Genomic DNA, 8679 nt, shown 5'->3' with positions numbered 1-8679 from the left:
TCCCCACCCCAGTTTTAGCTTCACCTTGGAGGGTTTCTGTGTAACCAAAATCTCTTGTGTTATGTGTTTAAATTTTTATGTTGATGGATGTGATACATAGATCTATTTCTATATTTGAAATTTTAAGTTATTTTATGCATGATTTAGATATGAGATAGATTATGTGATGCATGCATTCAAGTTATTTTGAAGATTAAAAGTTATAGTGGTCCCAATTCACCCCCCCTCCCCCCTGAGTATCTTAGCTTCTCAATAAAATTCTAACAATTAGTATAAGATATTTGTTCTCTTCAGAGGAGTTTAACCACTTAAGTGTGTTGGAATTACAATCAGAAAGGTAAACTTCTTTTTTGGGGGGGGGGGGGGGGTGAATCAGAAGTTAAAACTTGAACCCATAAAACTTTCACCACACATCCATCTCATGCATTCAATAGATAAACTGAAATAACATGTAAAGCACATACATCTAAATTATGCAAACATGTAAGCAATCACACACATAACACCAGATATGATTACCCATAAATCCTCCAAGTGAGAAGGTAAAATTGGGGTGGGGATGACACCCACAAATCTTCACTACTGTAGTTGTAAAGTGTATCCAATTAATGTTACAATGTTTTGACCATGAATCATGATCTGCCCTATGAAAGGTTTGCCCTGTTAAAGGCTTACAAAGACTATTAGGTCTCCCCTTGTTAGAGGATTTCAACATCCTGTTAGAAGTGTGCCTTGCTAGAGGACTTCAACTTACAACTAAGAACCCTATTAAAGGATTTCATATAGCCTGCTAGGACTACTTTGTTAAGAGATTTTGACTAAAATCACCTATTAGAATGTCTCAACATAGATCCTACGATTGGCGTTTGCATGCCTGATAATAGATCACATCTAAACACTTACCTTCTAGATACTTCTCAATTAGATGTCTCAATGTTGTATCCTTTTCTCTATCCTCTATTCTTATCTAACTGATCATGCAATTCACTCTTTCTTCATAACTTCTAAGTCTCCATAAATGCTCTGCAAACTATCCTCTTTGCTCTTCTAGTACTCATTACACACTCATTTCCTTATAGATAGTTTAAGGTTTTGTCCTCCTTAAGAAGACTAGGTGACTTAGGGATAGGTATGAATCTATGGCTAAGATTCATCCATTTTTTTGCTTAAACCTTTCCATTTTTTGATTGGCTGCATTTAATTGCATAGGGAATCCAAATAGAGATTTGTCCTTATCTCCAAAATATCAAAATCTATCCTTAAGTCAGCTCAAAAAGGGTTTATATAGTTGTTTGTGCCATTACAAAAAAAATGTCCAAATTGTGTTACTCAGCATATGAAGTCTTTAATGCTTAGCATGCACTGATCTTTATACTATGAGTCAGCACCTGCATTGCTCAGCATCTACTATTTACTCAGCTCCTGAATCACTTGGCATGGTCTATCTGTTTGACACTTGAGTGACTCAACACTCATTGTAACTAAACATGGTCTAATATTTACATGTTGTGCTTGACATGTATTACTAGTTCATCATGAACTAAGTAAATGGCTTAAGTGTGTTGACACACATTTGTCAAAACCAATTTGAGATAAAAAATATCCCCCTTTAACATGGGTGTCAAAAACACTTGAATATACATTATCAACCTTAATCTCTCGAGCATAACATATCCATGACTTGGATTATATACAAAACTTCAAAATTTCAAAATTTTGAAATAACTTTTTTACCTCAAAATTTGATAACTCCCCCTAAGTTAATATTTCTATTTTGTAACGAAAAATCTGTGCTCCTCTCTGAGTAAATGTGTCTCTGCTGATACACTTTGATTTCAATGCACTGATACTCTTCATTTGCTCTCCCTTAGCTGATATCTCTTCATAGTATTTCTCCCCCAATGATGAATCCCTCACTTTCATATATCTCCTTCATTTCTTTATCTCCCCCTTTTTGACACTTATGTCAAATGGGCCATACACTTATAGTGTGTTTGTCGAGAAAAAAATTATGGACATCCATTATGATCTTGAGGGCTACATCCTAGGTATCACATGCAACATCCAATGATTTAATATGGATTGCAAGCTCGACAAAAATGTGCACTAAACCATCTAAGGTAGAAAGATTGGGGTCTTTCTTCAATAGAGTCTTGGCATAGCCTAGCTCCTTGTGCAATATCTCCATGTGTGGGGTGAGATATGACTATATACATGTCAATTTGGCTCTTATGCTAGCCTCATCTACTGTCAATATAGCTAATTGACTTTGTGTTTGAAGCACTATCCTAAAATCCTTCTCACTCTGAGCTAGATTTGTTGGTAGGCAAGCACCTGATGTAGTAATTTTGTATTACAAACTTAGAGTGTGACTTCTAGTCTCTTGAGTGAATAGTATAGGATCACATAGTTTTGTGTACAATGATAATATATTCTCAAGTACCTTCTTCACCTCTTCAACCTTAGTTGCCAATGCAACTTGAGTTAGTGCTATCTCAGTAGATATTTTCTCATTCACCTTATTTTGAAACTTCTTTTCTAACCATTCTAAAAGTTTTGCATTTGTATCAAGGTCTTCCACTATGTCTGTCAGTTTTTCTATTAGTGGCTTGGTCTCTTCAAGAGTTGGCAAACTAAATGCATCTAGAAAGATGTCTTTAATATATTGAAGTGCTTTCTTATGCCTATGTTCTCTCCTAGGCATTTCTTGATGCTTTTTCCTTTCTAAGACTTGCTGTAATATGCCTATTTTCTCCAATGTCATAGTATCATAGTCATACTTTGGAATAACAATTTCTTCATTAAGAGTTACATCTCCATAATGTATTACCTTTTCAACTTTTGATAAGCTTGGGATCGACACTAAGATTTGCAATGGAATGGCTTCTGTGCTTGACTTTTGAAGAGCTTGTGTAGAAGGAGTGCCAGTTGCTGGTAAGGCTACCGGTGCTTGGATAGCCACTTGTTCCTTCACCCTTGGTGTTAGGTCACTCTCTTCAAGCTTTCCTTGATCTATCACTATGACTTGGCTAGCACCTTGTTCCCATACATTAGTTAAAGATGAATGTATCTATCTTGTTTCCTATTGTCTAGTAGAGGTGTATTTCTCTTCTACTTTCTTCTCATTAGTATCAACTTTAACACTTGTATCAACTTTGGTAGATGTATCTTGTGATATTAAAAAAAAAGGTTGTACATTAGTAACTGAAGGGATGATGGAAGGTGGTTGTTGTGGATTCACCTTTTCCCTTGTGATGTCAGTTATTGTCTTTTGCAATTCTTCTACACTAACCAAAATTGGATAATCACAAAGTTTAGCTTGGAGTGTAGATTGATCAAGTATTTTCTTCAAATCTTCTGTAGTAAGTGGATTTCTATGTTGATGGATTAGGAAAATCCTTTACAGTTATAGCCTCAATAGTCTTGGTTGTGTCATGGGGAGGACTAACATTTGGCAATTGTGTGTCATGCACATTCTGTTCTTCTTGCTGCCCAAGCTCAGCTATTGCCTTGTAATCTTCATTCACTTTTGTCTCTCCTCCAATTGTATTGTCTTTTTCATCATCTTCTTTATCATCATCCTCTTTATCATCATTCTTAGCCTTTGATGGTTCAGTTTCTCCTTTCTTCACTGTGGTTAGCCCATAAATGAGTTTCCATATTTGTGTTGACTTCTTAACAACATCCTCAATATCATTTTGGAGAATGCTAAAGGCTATGTTTTTAGGTGTAAACCTAACTGCATATTTCTTGATAGCCTTAGCAATCTGTCCCTTAGTCAACTCTAGCATTACTTGGGCTAGTTGTGTATCCCTGATTTGTCTTTCCAAATTTAGACAATAATGCCATTTTTTCTCAACTATGTCATATAGAATCTTAGGTACTGAGCTGCAAAATTCTAGTGGAGTTGTCTTAAACTTTGACATCATGGCATATAATGCCTCTTCCACTTGGTTTTTCTCTACTTTACCCAATTTATCAAAATCAAAATGGCTAAAACCTGATAAATCTGCATTATTCTTTACATTTTCACATAAGCTCTCAAGATCTGAGAGAGGATTGTGACTCACCACCTTGTATTGGTTGTTTTCATTTGACTCTGTCTTCTCTTTATCAAAATCTGGCTATGCTACATACTTCCTTATTTTTTTCTTCTACCCTTGGCCTCCTTGTTCTGTTATCTCTATCGTTTCCTTGGCTTTCTGGGTATTTACATGTGTGCTGGCTCTAGTGGTAGGTGTAGTGGGCTTGGCTTGGCTAGGTTTGACAATCTTCTTTTTCCTTGCCACATTTTGTGCCTTGGCCTTTCTTTTCTTTGGCTCAATAGGATTAGGTGCTTCCTCAGCTTCTTCTCCCTTGACACTTTTAGTCTCCTCTTCTTCCTTGTCTTCTCCCACTTTCTATGTCAATGCTAGAGGTGTTTGACCTTTAGGTTCATCTTCCTCTTCATCCACTTCTTCTTCTTCCTCGTCCTCCTTGGCACCCTCTCCAAATTTGAGTTTTAATTTCTTCACTAGCTTGTCTTTCTTCTTAATGGCTAATGCAATTTTCAACTTCATGGTAATCTTAGACTTTACCATCTCATAGTTTCCAAAAAATTTTGCAGTCTTATCTACTTCCTCTACTAGTAGAGTTGTTATAACTGTTAAGGCTTCATCTACATTTATCTCATACCCTAAGGGTCTCAACCATCTTACCCTTGGTGTGATAGCTTGTATAAAAGTGTAATCAACATCAACAAGAAAATATAAATCATTATAATGTTTTTCAACTAAAGAAACTGGTATCCTCATCCTTTCCTTCATTGACTTCTTGAAATCTTCAAAGTAACTAGTCATTAAGGATTCAAAGTTTTCTTCAAGTTTCTCAATGAACTCATTGATCTGTACTACAATTGATCTATTGGTCTTCCATCCTATGGTACCAAATGAGGGGAATGTGTTTTGTACATAGAAGAATATACAAACCAGCATGGAACCAAATTTGCATTGTGCACTCTTGATTTTCCTGATTGCTCCAAGGTTCTCCATCAGTTGTTGCAATTGTAGCTCTACCAAATCATATGTATGATCTTTCTCTACAATCTTGTAACCAACATCTATAGCTATACACGGTATATAATTTATGTGAGATTACCCTTACAACAAAGTTTAACAATGTATCAACAATTGTATCTATTGTCACACCTCTCTTATTCCATTTTTCTCTAGTGTTCTTATCAATTACTTCCTTGGAATCACTTCTTAGTGTCTTAGGCTGATCTAGGGTTGGGTAACTAGTAACCCTATGGATTATTCTCTTGGATATTTTGATAGGTCCACCCTCTAGCCATAAAGAACCATCATGAATTTAGCTCAGCACAATTCATATCCACTATGTTTTGAATACATTAGGAAAATCTAGGGCTCGTGTTAAACCCTTTCTCTCTACAATTTGGAATTCTTCCTTCAAAACACCATTACCACATAGCCTATTATATATATCCCTAATTTCCATGTCACCAATGCTACCAATTTTGTAGTTATAACATCTCCTCACATCTTGCACCATTATTACATTTGGCAAGATCATAGATAATATGCCAGAAGGGTCTTGTTTATAAGCAATGTCAGGAATGGCCTTAAACATGGGCTGCTTAACTTCATTACTAATAAGATAAACATTTAAAACTTCTCTCCCTTTAGCATTTTTCAAACTAGATGCCATTGTGTCAAACTAGGGGTGTAGCTTGACTCTTGATAAATACCTTATAAATCTGATGAACTGGTGTGAAATCACTGCTAAAATCTTTGCAAACACTTTGAATAGGTTTTTGAATTGAATTCTTCTCTATTCTCTCCTCCTCAAATTTGAAATGATGAAGAATGAGAAAAAATTGATCATATACCCTTCGAAAACCTTGCATTTAATGCTGAGTGCTTAGACAATCGTAAGCTCGACATTAACCAATTTCAGGTTCACTCAACATGCATTGATATTTCTTTCACTCAGCAACTACTATGAGCTTTCCATCAACTAGCCAGACTGCTAGCTCGACATCTTCTTACATTCCACTCAGCATACATAAGAAATTTTTCACACTCGGCAACAACATGAAAAAATTAAAGATTTGTCTTGAATTTTTAACAACATCTTGCATCTTTATTCATGCTAATTTAATATTTTTAGTACTATATTCCTTTGGAATTTATGTATGATATAACACTTGAGTATCAGTCCCACATACTTGTTGATTGCCTAGTTTGATGAGTTGTGATCACCTGACCCATCGGGTGAAGTGATCCCTTCTCCATTTGATGTGCTGCAATCATCTTTCTTTTTCCATGTCTTGTTCATCTCATCTCTGATGTGTTCAACATCTGCCTTGCCTTTACCTTTATCAAATTCACAACTTGGTGCCTTTGACCTAGTTGGACAATATGTACTGATGTGACTAGTATTAAAATAGCTAAAGCATGTAGTTTGACTCAACCACCTTTTGTAGTTACCACTGAAGTGTGTCCTAATACAATTGTCAGGAACATGCCCATATCCTTGACAATAATGACAACTATATCTTGTATTATAATCCCAATTATAAGAATTTCCATTATTTCTTATCTTTGTTTTCCTGTTTGATGACCACATGGATTTGGATCTGCATTCAAAAGCTCTACGTCCATACTTCTAATAGTTGTAGCAATAACCTTCAAATCTTTGTGTGTTCATGGTCCTGATTCTGTATTCATGTGCTTGATGACCTTGCTTGTTGTACTTATGATAGTCAATCATGTTCTTAGGCTTGGCATTCTAATTTGTAGTTTTATTCCTGCACACATAAGCAGTATGTCCTTTCTTACCACAATTATGACAAGTAGGTTCGCCATTCTTATCTTTGATGTTCCTTTCTTCTGCACTTTTGGATAGCTCTCCTTCTTTAGTGCTTATATATCCCAATCTAGATGTATCATTGTTAGATCTAGGGGATCTCAGCAATTGCTCAAAGTATTTAGTGGCTTCATTTGGTTTGTTGAAACTTTCAACAAATTCCTTTTCTCTCTTTAGGTCATTCTGCAGTTGTTCATTCTGCAACTTCAATGTAGTTATCTCAATGTCTTTGACATTCAGTTCATAGTTAGCATTCATCATTTGACTTAGAGTATCCAATTGCATGTTGGAAATCTTAGTTAGTTCTATTGACTTTTCTTCCAGTCTATTGGCTGAAACTCTTTTGGCTTCTTCAATCATGGCTTTGTCTTCCATTGCTTTCTTCTTTTGTTCAATCACCTCACATACTAGTATGGCTTATGATTCTTATTCTAACTTGAGATTTTTGATTTCCTTAGCTAGGATTATGTTCTTTTCCATTAGGTCTATAGCTGTTGCATCAAATTCATTTGAGTCTCCATCTGCAAATAGCTTAGTAGTGTCTATCTCGTTGTATTCAGTGTCATTCTCTGCAATAACAATTTCTTTCCTTCTCTTCAAGGAACTCTTTAAAGCTTCTCTTGCTTCATTCAGTTGATGTTGTATAAGATTGTTGGAAATATTATGATAGGCTAAGTTATTGAGAGGGGAGGGTTGAATCAGTAACCAATTAATTTTTATCCTTAATTAACAATTAATCCTTTATGAGTATTCTGATCTAATTGCATACATGAGAAACTAAAAATAATAAAACATTCATAACACATTTGACACACAAGATTTGGTGACCCAGAAACCTTCCAAATAGAAATTAAAATTGGGGTAGGGATGATACCCAAAAGCTTTAGTACTACAGTATAAAGTTGGCCAGTTAAGGCTTACATTGATCACTTCTGATGATCTACCCTGTTAGGAGCAATAAGGACTGCCAGGTCCACCTTGTTAAAGGATTTACAAACATAAAATGAAGTATGCACTTGGTAAAGAGATTTACACACTACTATTAGGTCTACCTTGTTAAAGGATTTGACTAATCCACTTGTTAGGATGAAACAACAGTTTGATCTCTGATCTGCAACTAGGTTTGTTGAATTAGATTTCTTCGAGTGTAGAAATCACCTTGCTGTGACTAATAAATCTTTGCTGCTCCTTATACTACTGTAGCCTTTTGTAGGTCGCTCTTTTTTTCTTAATATATTTGTTTCTTATATCATTTTTTATTGGATGTGATAGAATAAATTACACATATACCAGTCCAATTACACAATTACAAAGTCAGCCATAATACAAGTTTACACAAATATTACAAAGTCAACCAAAGTGTAGAAACTTGGGTTCTAAAGACCGACTTGTTGAGGTTCTGATACTCAAAATCTATTGTCAATGCTTGACATTGTTATGTACTCAGTAGACATAGAAGCTCGATCCATATTGATCAATTTCAAGTAGCCTTGAACTCGGTCTACACTGGTGACTAGACAAATATTATGAAACTTGACATATAAACTAAATCATTTGATTCTCATTGCATAGCTCAATCAACACTAGATTCTCTGTGAGCTTGGTATAAACTGAGTCACTTGGTTATTCCCAATTCTCTTGCAAGACCTTGCATGTGGGCAATACAACCTGCACTTCTACTGACAATTCAATCATGTGGTCTGTGATGGTGAAATTATTGTCATGGATGAGCATTTTTTAATGTGCAATGTACTTATGTAGTGCATCCATGTTAGGGAGAATCATATTTTGAATATCAATCAATGTAGCTCT

The sequence above is a fragment of the Cupressus sempervirens genome, chromosome 7, assembly GCF_028749045.1.
Source record: "Cupressus sempervirens isolate cs-2001-9-10 chromosome 7, ASM2874904v1, whole genome shotgun sequence".
In the NCBI taxonomy this organism is placed as follows: Eukaryota; Viridiplantae; Streptophyta; class Pinopsida; order Cupressales; family Cupressaceae; genus Cupressus; species Cupressus sempervirens.
Note: the sequence above shows the minus strand (reverse complement) of the source record.